The sequence below is a fragment of the Felis catus genome, chromosome B2, assembly GCF_018350175.1.
Source record: "Felis catus isolate Fca126 chromosome B2, F.catus_Fca126_mat1.0, whole genome shotgun sequence".
Classification (NCBI taxonomy): domain Eukaryota; kingdom Metazoa; phylum Chordata; class Mammalia; order Carnivora; family Felidae; genus Felis; species Felis catus.
In genome coordinates, this window is record NC_058372.1 from 126,299,829 (window position 1) to 126,315,440 (window position 15,612).

General features: G+C 35.3%; 1 long non-coding RNA gene across 1 annotated transcript in view; it reads right to left on the reverse strand.

Annotated features, from left to right (window-relative positions):
* Positions 1-8,985: 8,985 nt before the first annotated feature.
* Positions 8,986-15,612, reverse strand: part of LOC109499930 — a 140,331-nt gene continuing 133,704 nt past the window's right edge. Inside the window, exon 4 of the long non-coding RNA XR_006598344.1 lies at positions 8,986-10,117. This is a non-coding gene — a long non-coding RNA (uncharacterized LOC109499930). The remainder of the gene's footprint in view (positions 10,118-15,612) is intronic.

A 15,612-nucleotide genomic window follows, 5' to 3' on the forward strand; every position in this document is an offset into this window, starting at 1 on the left:
AACTTTGCAAATATTTTCTCCCAGTCTGTGACTCATGTTTTCTGAAGGGCAGACACTTAGTTTTGATGAAGTCCTATGTATCACTTTGTTCTTTTATGAATAGTACTTTTTGTTTTCTATGTAAGAAACTTTTGCAAAACCCAAAGTTACACCAATTTCACCCTATGTCTCTATTAGAAATTTTATAGTTTTAGGTTTTAAATTTCCAGCTAGGATTCATTTTGACATTCATTATATATACACACACACACACACACACACACACACACACACACGTGTGTGTGTGTGTGTGTGTGTGTGTGTGTGTGTGTATGTGTGTGTGTCTTTTAAGGTCAAAAATTTTTGGATTTTTGTTTATTTGTTCATTTTGAGTGTTGCTATTCACTAGTCTCAGCACCATTTGTTGAAAAGATAATCCTTTTGTCATTGAATTGCCTTGACATTTCATAAAAAATCAAACCGAGCTGTATTCAATTTCATTGTTCTATTTGTCTAGCTTAACTCTAAAGTCACACTGCTTTGCTTACTGTGGCTTTATGATAAAACTTGAAATCGGGTTTTGTTAGCCCTTTTGTTTTGTTCTTTTTTTCAAAATCTTCATGTTTTAATAGCCCTATATCCTTGCTTATTTATATAAATCACAGAATCCACCTATCATTTACTTTGAAAACCCTACTGAAATTTTGATTGGTATTTTATTGGTTCTATAGGTTGATTTGGGGAAAATCGACTTTTTCATATTGATTATTATGACCCATGAACATGATGTGTCTATCCATTTATTTAGGTCTTTGTAAATTATTCTCATCTCTATTTGCATTCATTTGTCTCCACCATGTTTGCAATTTTTAGCGAACAGTTAATGTAATTGCTTGTCTAACTTATCCCTAACTCTATTTTAGATGCAGGGTAAATGGTGTTGTTTTTAAATGTCTGATTTTACTCTATACAAATATATTTGATTAGTATATTGATCTTGTATCATGGAAATCTATTAAGTTCACTTATTAGTGCTAGCAGCTTTTTGTGTAAATTCAGCAGGATTTTCTACATTGATAATTATGTCATTATCTAAAAAAGAAAATCTTATTTCTGTCTCTACTGACTATATGTCCATAGTTTCTTTTTCCTTATATTTTTCCAGGAAGAAATGTTGCTAGAATTGTCCACACCATGTGGAATAAAAGAGGTGAAAGTGTGTGTCTTATTCCTAATGTTCAAGGAAAACATGCACTTTTCCCCATAAAATATGAGATTAGTGGTATTGCTTGGATTCTGCAGATACTAAGCTGGCCGAATCCTAGGGTTACTTCATTTTTCTCTTCTTACAGAGATGATTATGATGCCTAATATCAAATGTCATTGTCATCATTTCATATACTTTGCCTGTTTTATTTTAATTGTTTCAGATATAAAGGTTAATCTAGTCCTTGTTACTTGCTCTTGGTGAGAAGTGAAATTCCAGTTCATTAATTCTTGACATGGGCATGAAAGCAACTCAACAGGATAAGGAGGAGTCTTTTCCACTAGCATTATGGTATAAATTTATAAATGTATGTGAAAAATAAACTTTGATACCTACCTCACACCTTACCCAGAGTTAACTTGGGATGTAGCTCAGACGTAAGGTAAAAGCTAAAACTATAACACTTGAAAAAAAAAGTAGCAGAAAATTTTATGTATGCAGCATTGGCTCAGAAATGGCACAAATACTGATATGATTTCATCAAAATGAATAACTTTTGTCAACATAAAACATCGTTAAGGGTATGAAAATGCAAGCCATAGTTTGCTAGAATATATGACAAGGTATTTACTTTCAGAATATGCAAAGAAATTTTATAAATCAACAATATAAATGATAAATAGCAGAAAAAAAATTAAGAAGCCAAAATTTGAGTGTATATGTGTGTGTGTGTGTGTGTGTATTTATATATGGCCATTAAGTTCATAAAAAGTTGTTCAACATCATTGTTCATGAAGAAAATGCAAATTATAGGGAAGCCTGGGTGGCTCAGTCAGTTAAGGCTCCAACTTCGTCTCAGGTCGGGATTTCATGGTTGGTGAGTTCAAGTCCTGTGTCGCAAAGCCTGGAGCCTGTTCACATTCTGTCTCTCTCTCTCTCTCTCTTTGCCCCTCCCCTACTTGTAGGCACTCTCCTTCTGTCTTTAAAAAGTAAATAAACATAAAAATATTTTTAAAAAAAGAAAATGCAAATTATGATCTGTTGCAATAACCTTTTGAACCACTGTGATGCCTACAATCAGAAAATATAACAGCAAATGTTGAGGATGAAGGCCAACTGAAACTCTTACTCACTGCTATTGAGAGTATAATATAGCACAATCAGTTTGAGAATCTTACATTTTTACTATATTTATACCTATAGGTATATCTATAATTATTACATATCTATAATTATTATGCCTATATTACTATCTATCTACATCTATCTTAGTAAGGAGTTAATATCTATGTTTTTACCCAAGAGAAATGTCTACAAAATGAGTTGTGAAAGAAAGTGTGTACTGGCTTTCCTCACGCTAGGTAAAGGCTGGAAACAAAGCAAATGCTTATCAATAGGAGAACAAATAAACACATATGATATCCTCTTAGCATAGGATAACACTTTTCAATAAAAACAGAGTAAAGTACACATACACAGAACCATATGAATGGAAATCAAACCACTACGCTGAGCAAAGGAAATAAGGCACAAAATTGTAGATATGGAATAATTTAATAAACATGATGTTTAAGAATCTTCAAGAAACTTCAGTGGTGTAAATAAGAATGATGTGGAGGGGCACCTGGGTGGCTCAGTCGGTTAAGCGGCCGACTTCGGCTCAGGGCATGATCTCGCGGTCCATGAGTTCAAGCCCCCGTTGGGCTCTGTGCTGACAGTTCGGAGCCTGGAGCCTGTTTCAGATTCTGTGTCTCCCTCTCTCTGACCCTCCCCCATTCATGCTCTGTCTCTCTGTATCTCAAAAATAAATAAATGTGTAAAAAAAATTTAAAAAAATAAAAAAAAAGAATGATGTGGAGCAGGAGTGGCTGGAAGGGGCATGGGATGGAATTGTTCTGATTCTGGTGGTGGTGGTGGTGTGCATTACACATTTATTAAAACTCATGGGAATGTACACTTAAAATCTGTAAGTTACACACATATAAGTTTTATTCAAAGGTAAATACAACAAAATCAATCCAGATAAAAGAATAGTGCTTCTAATGTTATAACATCTCAGTAATTAAATGTTCAGCACTGATATAAGATCACATTTATTCTGAAATCTATTTGATGGTAATTTTACACTCTAAATACAAGCCCTTAAAAGTGAGTATCTGGGGGTGGCCTAGGTGGCTCAGTCAGTTGAGCGTCCAACTTCGGCTCAGGTCATGATCTCGCGGTTCATGGGTTGGAGCCCCAGGTCAGGCTCAGCGCTGACAGCTCGGGGCCTGGAGCCTGCTTGGGATTCTGTGCCCCCCTTTCTCTCTGCCCCTCCCCCACTCATGCTATCTTTCTCTCTCTCTCAAAAATAAACATTAAACTTTTTTATTAACAAAAAACGAGTATCTGTATCAGTGAGGGATATTTTGTTCAAATCATTGTATAGCAAATCACTTCAGAAAGTATTTGGTGTGCCTATTAATCTTCCCACCAATATAAGAAAGGCAAGAGATTGATGGACGAAATATGATGGAGTACAACACAGGCAAGTTAGACAAACTTTGCTCAGTGTTTGAAAACTAATGAATGTCTCCACCATCTGTGATTTCCTTAAACTAGAAATTGACTACAACATCACAGAAAGGAAGTATAAATTTGCAGATTCCATTCTGTAATATTAGCTCCATTTATGTATGGATATATATATATATATATATATGGATGGATATATATGTGTATGGATATATATATTAGACATATTAGACATGGTCAGAGAAGGCCTGAGTTCATAACTTTTGAGGTGAGACCTAAAGGTTGAGATTGTGAGGAAGAGCATTCCAAGCAAAGGAAATAACAAATAGGAAGGTTCTGAAATAAGACAATCTTAAAATATTTTCAGGAATGGAAAGAAAATCAGTGTGGCTGGTCCATCCTAGGCAAGGAGTTGCATGACACAGATAATGTAGCAGAAGATAGGATCTTAAAATGGGGTCTGTAGACTCATTAAGGAGTTTGACTTTTAATATAAGAAAAATGAGAAGATTAATTAGAGTATTGAGCAGTGGTAAGGAGGGATCTGAGTGACATTTTTAAAAGATCACTCTATTTGGGTAAAAATGGATTGTAGAAAGGCAAGATGGAATTTATTATAGTAATTTTGGTAGTCATTGATGCTCTTTTGAGGTAGAGGGATACATGTGATTGAAACTTATGTTTTGCTAAAAAATGTTCTTCCCGTTTGCCAAGAAAAACCTGAATAATAGACTTAGCAAGTAAATATTCTAGAGTTAGTTTTGAGCCAATCTCAAATTCTGTTTTAGCTTCTCATGTCAACACTGAAAGTATTTGAAATTGCGATTGACTACATTCTGTTCTGCTTTCATATTTCCTTTTTCCTGTTTTACAATATTTTCTCTTTTATTTATTTTGAGAAAGACAGTGAGGATGAGAGGGGGAGGGGCAGAAAGAGAGGGAGTGAGAGAATCCCTGGTAGGACCTGCACTGTCAGCACAGAGCCCAAAGCGGGGCTTGATCTCACGAACCATGAGATCATGACCCGAGCTGAAACCAAGAGTCAGATGCTTAACTGACTGGCCACCCAAGTGCCCCTCTTAAAATATTTTCAAGTAATATTATATAACGTTTTTTTTTTTATCTTGATACACATATGAAAGTGAAGCATTAAGAAGATTACACAAAATGCATTTGTAAAAAAAAATAAATTAGTTTCCAAAAAATGTCTTTCTGAAAGTGAAAACAAAGTACTATGGAACAGAAATAAAATGATCACTTTAATAATTCATCTCTTTAGTGTGCTGTCCCAATTCCTAATATTTTGGTTTAGCAGGATATTATGCTCATAATAAATGCTGTATATAAATAAAATATGTGAGTATGTATACATTCACACAAATTTACCAATTATTTCATGATGTGTTTACTTTATCCTCAGCAATCCATCTGGTAAATGACCATGACTAACATTTCTTTAGAGCCTTATTTATACCAAGACATTTGTTAAGCACATGAAAGTAATTCACCAATATGTTTTAAATGAATTGCATATTCTATACATTTAGGTAAGTCTGGGGAATTTGTGTTATTTATCTAAATCATTGATTCACAAGTACAAGTTAAACTTTTCTGTCACTTATTTCCTTCATATTTTTGCTCTCTCTTTTCACATTACAGAACTAAGCAATAATTACTCTGAATGCATTCTGTGGTAACCTATGGTTCATGATCCTTTTAATTCTTTGTGCACTATTTACTATGAATATCAGGTCCTTTTTTTCGATTTTTATGTCAATATTATTCTGAATAATATTGTTCATCAGTATGCCTTTCACAATAATGAATATGCTGAGGTCAACGGGTAAACATATTTTCTACTACATAAATGATAATGTTACAGCCCTGAAATCTCCTGTTGTAACAGAACACTTAATGCCATTTGGCAATATTGGCAATATTTTCATGTTATTGGACTGCCACAAAAAGACAATAGATGAAATGCACTGAAATAGACTTACATAAGTTGGTGAAGCCAAGAGTTTTAATATTTTCTTATTTGATTAAGACAGAATATGAGTAGTTTAGATTCTGGGGCTAATTGTTACACACATATATTTTCTATTCTGGAGCCAGAACCAAAGTCATTGAACTCTATCCTTACTGTACATAGAGTACATAGAGAGAAATACTGCATAAACTTCAAGTAAAGCAGAAGTGGGAAAGTTGATTCATTTTATCAGATATGCATTATTATTCCTCTGGGAAAAAAATGATGCCCATCCTTTCAAATAGTATGATTCCAAAACAAAACACTGACAAGGGATCCAAATTCTAAAATGCAGCCTTTGGAATTTTCTGGAGTAGAAAATGCTTGTTGATATTGAATGAATTTTACTTATAGAAACAAATAGGATGGTATTGTTTTAGCTACCTTTCTTGGTAATAGCTTTATTCTGTATTCTTCCTCAGTGTAACAATACCCCATAAGACAAGAAAGAATATCTCTGTGTTCAATCTTTTGATTTCACCTGAAATGAAGTTGCTCTGCCCCTAAATCAATATCTCAGTGCTGAGTTGATTACATGTTTGACGTTCGTAAAGGATGAAAGAAGTCTGAGATATTGCTCCTGTGATAAGTGGGAATGTGCAAGAACAGCCCAAGTTATAACTACACAGAGTTGTTATTTCTTTTTCTTTTTTTTTTTTTTTGTCAGGCTATACTGTACACAGAACTGTTTGGGAATCTAAAACCTGTTGTAAACTGTAATTAATGAAAAATGCCATTCAACTGAGAGGTGTCTGGTTAGGTCAGAAAGAGGTATCAACGAAATCTGTCTTCTCAAGCATGCAAATTAATGCACAAAATTAACTACATTCTTAATTCACTATAACCCTGACTTAACTATCCGCATGATTGTCAACATTTTCTCCATGAAAGAAAAAGTCACTTTCGTACTTTTTGTATCTTTGTTTAGAATGGGGGCAGTGTTGGTAAGGGCAGGGGCAAGACACGCCATTAAGTTAGAACTCATTGGCTTCAGAGTCATAGAAAAGGCTATGGCCTTCTTGAGACCAGAGGGTAGAAAATAACAGATCTTATCTGGATGAATTTGACAAAGTCAAATCCTATGCTCTATTCTTCTGGTATAATAGACCGTGCCACTGCATGGTTTAGGGAACATATAACTAGATAGGATAATTGGGAAGGTCATCCAAAGCATTTTCTATCATTCAGCAAGAAGACAACCATATATGAAAGGAGGTTAAACAGGCATTTCTGAGATAGTCATTTAGGAGGATATCTTCAAAGTCTTTTCCCATTGGTCTGCCTCTTTTAGCTTCATCTTGTTTGTTTGTTTGTTTGTTTGTTTGTTTTTGAGAGGGAGAGAGACAGAACGTGAGAGGGGGAGGGACAAAGAGAGAGGGAGACACAGAATCTGAAGCAGGCCCCAGGCTCTGAGCTGTCAGTACAGAGCCTGACTCAGGGCTTGAAATCACACACCACGAGATCAGGACCTGAGCCAAAGTCGGCAGCTTAACCTACTGAGCCACCCAGGCACCACTGGTCTGCCTGTTTTAGCTTTCAATGTATAATTGTAAACGAACATGAGGCTGATTTCTCAAGAAGGTCGCTCTTAATTGCCCTTGTGTGGCTTGAGAGTATTTAAAATTTACTTCTAATTGTGCATTATATTTGAGATTTAATAGCTGAGTGCTTTTCAAACCATGTTCAACAGAGCTCTACAGGTAGCACACGGACAACTATGGGGAGCAAGGGAGAAATAACTGCTGGCCTTAGATTCCTTACAGATTTTAACAACAGCTCTTCCACTTTTATGGGTTTGTGTTTTCGCCTATCATTTTGATTGAAGACCAGTTACTGCTAAAAATGTGATATGAGATAGGTCAGGTGTGGGGGAAATGTTGACAAGTAGAAGTAATTGTGCCTTCATTCTTTTTTGTATTCAACAAATCCTCATCAAGCATCTATGTAGCTTAAAACAATAGCAAGCCACAGAGGAGGGAAGGGATTCTCTGGTTTTTAATGAAAACGGGAAAAATACAAAGAGGTTGGAGGCTACTGTGGTGTTCTTGGTCAGGCAGTAAGGATCCAAAAGAGGGAAATGGAGCCATAAATGCAAAGTTAGGAAAGATTAAGCTGGCATCTGCTCTGACCAGAGAAAAGTTAATGACTTCCAGTATGTTGAGGCTGCATCACAGAACTGTTTGCTTGGGTTTTGAGCTTTTCACTGGCACAGTTTATGCATTAATATAATTAAGCAAAAGCATTTTTGTGAGGCCTCAATAACCTCTATCATTCAATATTGAATCATATATAATGGTGTTAATCAAAGTGTCAAATATGAAATATTTTACTTAATAGCTTTGACATCCTGTGATTTGTGACAAAAGAAAGTCTGGGCAAAATTTTCATAATTAACCATCTACATTAATAATTCATTTGCATGTAGTTTCCAAATTATGGGTATTAACTTCTCTTTAAGGCATATTAATGGTTCATAAGTATAAAATTATATTGTATATTATGCACTCCTTTTTTGTTAGTGGCAATTACTTGCAATTTCAATAGGACTTCCCATTTTGGGGGAAAAACAAGTAAATAAATCAGTAAAAAGTTCAAGTTTGAGTATTTCTATTTTTTTTTTTTAATTTTTTTTTTCAACGTTTATTTATTTTTGGGACAGAGAGAGAGACAGAGCATGAACGGGCGAGGGGCAGAGAGAGAGGTAGACACAGAATCGGAAACAGGCTCCAGGCTCTGAGCCATCAGCCCAGAGTCCGACACGGGGCTCGAACTCACGGACCGTGAGATCGTGACCTGGCTGAAGTCGGACGCTTAACCAACTGCGCCACCCAGGCGCCCCGAGTATTTCTATTTTGAGATACAGCTAAAATGTATTGTTTTATTATTATGTTTAAATGTTCTTTAAAATTTTTTAATGTTTTTATTTTTTTTTGTTTATTTATTTTTTTGTTTATTTATTTTTGAGACAGAGAGAGACAGAGCATGATCGGGAGAGGGGCAAAGAGAGAGGGAGACACAGAATCGGAAGCAGGCTCCAGGCTCCAAGCCATCAGCCCAGAGCCCCACGCGAGGCTTGAACTCACGGACCGTGAGATCTTGACCTGAGCTGAAGTCGGCCCCTTAACCAACTGAGCCACCCAGGCGCCCCTGTTTTTCTCTATTTTTGAGAGAGAAAGAGAGAGAGAGAGAGAGAGAGAGCGAGCTGTTAGCAACAGAGACTGATACGGGGCTCGAACCCACAGACTGGACCACAAGATCATGACCTAAGCTAAAGTCAGATGTTTAACCATCTGAGCCACCCAGGCTCCCCAAATGTTCTTTTAGAGTAAGCTTTCAAAGTCATACACAAATAAAATTAAATAAACTAAACCTGTTCTTACAATAGCAATGAGATTAATCATTTTGATTGCTGTTTTAGTAACCCTTCTTCAAAAACCATCAAATAAAACATAAGTTTATACCTAAAAAATAGAGAATATAGATATTAGACTATATAATTTAGGGCAGAAAATATGAATATTTTTCATATTTTGATATTTTTGACTTAACATATACCACCAAGTTCTACCAAATATTGTGTAGTGAAAAGGTCACTGAATAGGGGTTTACATGATCTGACTTCTAACCTCCAAATCTAATTCATGATCTTGGAAAGTGGATGCAAACTTTTAAGCCTCAGGTTCTAAAAATTCATAATGAGAAGGTGATTTTGGTCCCTTTCAAGTCTGTGAATGGAGATGCTTTTTTTTCTAAATAGCTTCTGAATGTTTTTCCTTTATTTCCATGAAATAAACCTTTATGGTTATAGAAAATGTGCTTAATTAAAGTTATTTTCTCTTGGAGATATATCTGAAACATGTATCCTGGTAAGAATAACGTCAAGATTATGCTTTTTTACTATGATGCTGAATAATGGTTCAGAGACTTTGAGAAGTTCTGTCTTAGTTCATGAAAGCTTACTGGGTTATAGAAATCATTACTGAACTTTCAGCCACAGACTCAGTCTATTCTTAGGGTTTGAGCAACATAACTTGTATTTTTGTATAGATCTAAGTAGATCTTAAATAGACTCTCATTTGATGGATAATAGATGATAAACGATAGATGATAGATAGATGGTAGATAACAGATGAACAGATATAGAGAAACAGCTGTATGATTATCATAATTAATATAGTATCATATACAGAGTAATGGTTACTTGAAGGTGAGAAGATGCTCAAATGCCTATATTGATCAACATACTACATAATATATTCATGAAAAAAACTTTTATAATTGCAGGGTGAATAGCCACTTACTGATATAAATGGCACAGCTTGGGCTCCGTAGACCAGGGAACTCCTGAGGAATGACAGGCAGCAAACCAGGCCCAGAGCAATGAGGATCTAAGAAAAATAAAAGAAGCAGATTTACTGTCCTGATGGACAATATTAAAGGTATGGCAGTCAAAACTCTAACGTAAACTTTGTAGAACTGAGCCCTGTTACATTCTGTCTCAGCAACACTTCATCTTCATATGAAGCCTAACATATGAAGCCTAACATTAAAAAAAAAAATTAAAATCCATTAAAATATTTATTGAAATTTCTGGAATTGCGACATGGGATTCCATGTCATGATACATATAACTTCTGTACGACAACTTCTCTAGATATGCTACTTCTCAGTCTTACATGGCATCGCATGGCTTCTGTCCTTGACATTTGGTCTTTGTGCTCCTTCTTTATCCTTAAGCTATGCTACCTGCATTGGCCTCTTTTCCTTCTTCTGTGTTTATTTTTATAGGTTTCCTTTTGCCCTTTGATGTGAATTAGTCTAGACTTTCTGATATGCTTCTAATTCTCCTCTTGACTCATAACTCAAATTTACTATAACAAAGAGAAGTGTAAATCCTTTCATACTAATAATAGCTTTTGGCATTATTACACTAACAAGTACATGGGTGTGAGATAAAAATCAGGAACCCAGCATAAGCACATGTCAATAACCTAGAGGTCCAATGGGAGGGGAAGTTGGAAGAACTATTAACTGCATATGTTACATAGATAGTCTGGATGTACTAGTCTGTAGATCCAAAGCAAATATGCGCAATTATCTGAAATGAGCTCCAAGTTCAGACAAACTAGAGACCTGAAAATTGTGTAAAGGTAGAACTTGCAGGCTGTCAGTTCTAGTGATTCCATGGTGGGACATGGGGATGGACAGTGAATGCTGCAGTCAACAATCTAGGGTGAAGATTCCACTAAAAATAATTAAGGATGCAGGGAGGAGAATATGAAAACAAAGTGGCTTCAAGATGTTGTCACGTTACCTATAACCCTGATCTCCTTCTGGCACTTATCCATCAATTTTAGAAGTTGTGTTCTCATAGGACTTAAAAATGGCCAAGGCTAGTCTCAAGTTTATTTGATGATGAATGTGGCCATTTTGGTGGTAGTGAAGCAAAAAGATCTAACAGTTATAACTAATAATTAATAATAGTTATAACTAATAATTAATAATAGCTATAACTAATAATTATATAACATTTACCTATTTATCTACCATATATATGATTAAATAAAATGTATTAAATTATTGGTATTCAAACATTTTTGATGTACTAAAGAGACAAATTCCTGTAATTAAAAATAATAGATATACACAATTAGTATTCACCAAAACGCTCCTATGATCTTTTCTGCAATTCATTCATACATGTTGGAACACAGAAGAAGTGGGTAGATGGATATACTTCCATGGCATTCCCGTGAGAGCTTCCCACATTAATTCTGTATGTTAGCTGTGACTGTCGGTTGCAAATTCCTGGAAGGTTCTGATCTGGGCAGCAGCAGGAAGTCCCTAACTATATGGCACATATCTACAATGGTAGATTTGAAACCTGAGTGAACTCTCCCCCAACTTCAGTTCCTCCAGGCATCCCACTGGACTTATAAAGATTAAAAACATTAAATTGTCTTGTACTTTGAATATGTAAAGAGGCTTCTGTTGTCCAACAGTATACAGACTGATAAGCAGAACAACTGAAATCACCCTTGACTGAGGTTTTTCTATAATTTAGGCAATAACAATCAATGATAAAAAAGATGGTAAAAGTATTCCTTCTCTCCAGAAGTTATTAGAAAAGAGAGTCAAGCATATTTAAAAATAACTAAAACAATATGTAAAATCATTGAGCATGAGCCAAACACAATTTTAAGTTTTATGCATATGTTCACCTATATAATGCTTAAAACAATCTGTGACATATTGTTAAGACCATTTTAAGGAAAAGGAAATTGGGATATGGAGATTTTGAGGAGTTTGTTCAAGGTTGCACAGCTCATCAATGATGGAGTCATGATTCCAACTCAGGGCATCAGATTCTGGGGCCAGCAGTTAGTGTCACAGCATCACTTCAAAGACAGAATACAAAGTGCCATAGAAATACAGATATAAATGGGATAAGTTCTGTTAAGTAAGCTGGAAAAAATGAATCAAAGATGGTAGCACTAGAGATATTTGTGTTGGCTTTATTTTTTTATTTTTTTATTTTTGGGACAGAGAAAGACAGAGCATGAACGGGCGAGGGGCAGAGAGAGAGGGAGACACAGAATCGGAAACAGGCTCCAGGCTCCAAGCCATCAGCCCAGAGCCCGACGCAGGGCTCGAACTCACGGACCGCGAGATCGTGACCTGGCTGAAGTCGGACGCTTAACCGACTGCGCCACCCAGGCGCCCCTGTGTTGGCTTTATTTAAAGAGAAGTGAGGGTGAGGATGATCATCTTAGGCAGTGAGCAAGTACATTTAAAGTTGTATAAACATAAAAATACAATATGTGATATTTAGAAGATGTTGAGAGGCCAAAGTAGCCTAGAATTCTGTCTCCTTGGGGAGAATGAAAAGGCTGGGATGGTAAAATGGGGACCACTGTGAATCGCTTTGAATAGTCTCATGCAAAATAAATTTATCATTTTTTAAAAAAAACTTTAGGGGCGTCTGGGTGGCGCAGTTGGTTAAGCGTCCGACTTCAGCCAGATCACGATCTCGCGGTCTGGGAGTTCGAGCCCCGCGTCAGGCTCTGGGCTGATGGCTCAGAGCCTGGAGCCTGTTTCCGATTCTGTGTCTCCCTCTCTCTCTCTGCCCCTCCCCCGTTCATGCTCTGTCTCTCTCTGTCCCAAAAATAAATAAACGTTGAAAAAAAAAATTAAAAAAAAAACAAAAACAAAAAAACAAAAAAAACAAAAAAAAACCTTTAACTTATCTTTAAAAAAATCACTCAACAAAATTAAATCATTCTTGTGTGTTTGATTGCAAATGAGGTAAAATGAGGGCATCGCATTCTAGACAAGATATTCAGTGGCATCCCCCCAGCATTGGACAGTGAATGCCAATTCATAGTTGAAGGTGGCGGGACTAGCAGATCTTCTGGGTCCTTCTAGGTGTGTGAACCATGACCTATGACAATCTCTTTCCTGAGTTTTAGGGACTTTTTGAACAAACACAGTTTGTGTGTAGCACAAGATGAGGCAAAAAAAATAGTCAATGATAAGTTGTAAGAGGGGAGAGTTGGCAGGTTGTAAATTCTATGCAGGGTAACTTGCTAAGGGATGATTTCCAGCACAGGGCTGTGGCATCGAGGGAAAGTCACCAAGAACATTTATGTAGAGCGAATACCCTCAGAATGTGCCTTTGGTAATCTGTTGTGGCATAGAAAAATGTTAGATCCTATACTTATGTATTTAATCTAAAACTCTGACATGCATTTCTTTATATTATGCAAAAAGTATCCCTAGGTTTAGTAGTTTAGCTGTTCCTTTAACTTGAAAAAAAGAGTGTCCTTTTTTGACACTCTTTAAATGTGTTAGAATCTACAGGTTTCCCTTTTATCCACTTCTTTTCCTAAAAAACTATATGATAATCATTATCATAGGATATGGAATATGAGGATATGGAATTTTCCTTAAATGTCTTTAGTCCTATACTACCATGCCTACTTACCTGCCACAAATGGGCCACATATATTTTGCTAATGAAAATACCAGATTTGGTAAGTGGGATCAGTTAGTTGTAGACAAGAGTAAAGTTACTAATATTATTATTTAGAAGCGTTAGTCACACAAATTTATAAAGTGTTATTAGAGTTCATTCATATAAGTCAAATTAATTTTATGCACTTTTCAGCCATTAGAAAAAGGCATCTTCAATTTCTGTCCTATTTCTAAGCTTTAAAATTAGCATGCATCTTTCATATGTTTTAGTATAAATAAAGACTCTCTAAATTGTTGCGAAAACACTGAGGTCATAGGGAGATGATGATCTCAAGGGTACTAAAAAGAAGTAGGCAATTCTGTTAAACATTTTTTTTCTGTCTTCTGTGACCTGTTAATTACTTAACACAAAAAGAATGATACACTAACTGAATACATTAGCTGATAAGCAAAAAAAATGTGATTGCTAAAAGGGATAGATATAATTCCTCAGTTATTTTTTGGTCTTTTTATGTTTTTAACTCATTATCCAATTTCAGGTATTTCTCATTTTAGTGAATGAGAGTATTTAGGATAGCAGAACTTTGGTCTTGAGTGATAAGAATTTAAGATTATATTCAGATTTTCCTACTAGAATTGATTTCCATTTAAATATATATATATATATATATATATATATAATTATTGTTATTAGTTTTTAGGCTACATAAGTCAAAAAATAATGCTATTTCAAATATATTTATCAATATAAAATATTTAATAAATAACCAAAATATATTGTTGCAAATACTTACAGATATTTAAAGAATAGCTAAATAGTGTGAGGTGCATCCAGACGATGGAATTTATTCAGCACGAAAAGACTAGCAAGCTATGAAATGGTTACATGCCATACGATTCCAACTATATGACATTCTGGAAAAGGCAAAACTTATGGAAAACCATAAGTTTTCAGGGGTTGAGGAGTGGGAAGAAAGATGAGTAAATGAAGCAGAGAGGATTTTTAGGACAGTGGAAATACCCCGTGTGATACCACAGTGATGGGTATATATCATTTTACATTTTTCCAAACCCATGCAATGTAAAACACTAAGCGTGAACCCTAAGGCATAGGAAGAAATATTTTATGAAAGTTGTTTAAGGCAATAGAAATAAAAAATGTATAAGGATTAAAGTAATACATAAAAATCTTATTCACAGATTATAAGATTCTGATGTAAAGAATTAAAAAAAAACAATACATACGTTATTAAAATAAGTTAATGTATTCAGCAAAATCACAGGCTACAAAGTCAATATACAAAAGCAGTTATGGCTCTATATAGGAGCAAAAAAAGTTAATAGAAGTAGATATTTTAAAATATTTAAACTATTTAATTTAAAATGGTATCAAGTAAGTCAAATACATGTTATAAATCTAAGAAAACATGTGCAAGGCCTCTACAAATAAACCTGCAAAATGTTATTGATAGAAAAATGTGAAGTGATATGCTCTATTTATGATTTAACAACCTGAAAATGTAAAGATGTCAATTTTTCTCAAAATATTCTTTATATTTACAGTCTTTTTGTTAAGTTTATTTATTTTTGAGAGAGAGAGAGAGAGACCATGAGTGGGGGAGGGTAGAGAGACAGGAGGCTCTCCCAAGGAGGCTCCAGGCTCTGAGCTGTCAGCACAGAGCCCGATGTGGGAAGCCCCGCAAACCATGAAATCATGATTTGACCCAAAGTCAGATGTTTACCTGATGGAGCCACTTAGGCGCCCCTTAACTACAGTCTTAATCAGGTTCCAATAAGATTTTGTGTGTAAGGTGTGTGTGTGTGTGTGTGTGTGTGTGTGTGTGTGTATTAATACGAAGGTCTACACATAACCAATCTGATCTTGAAAAGGAACAGAGTGGAAAGACTT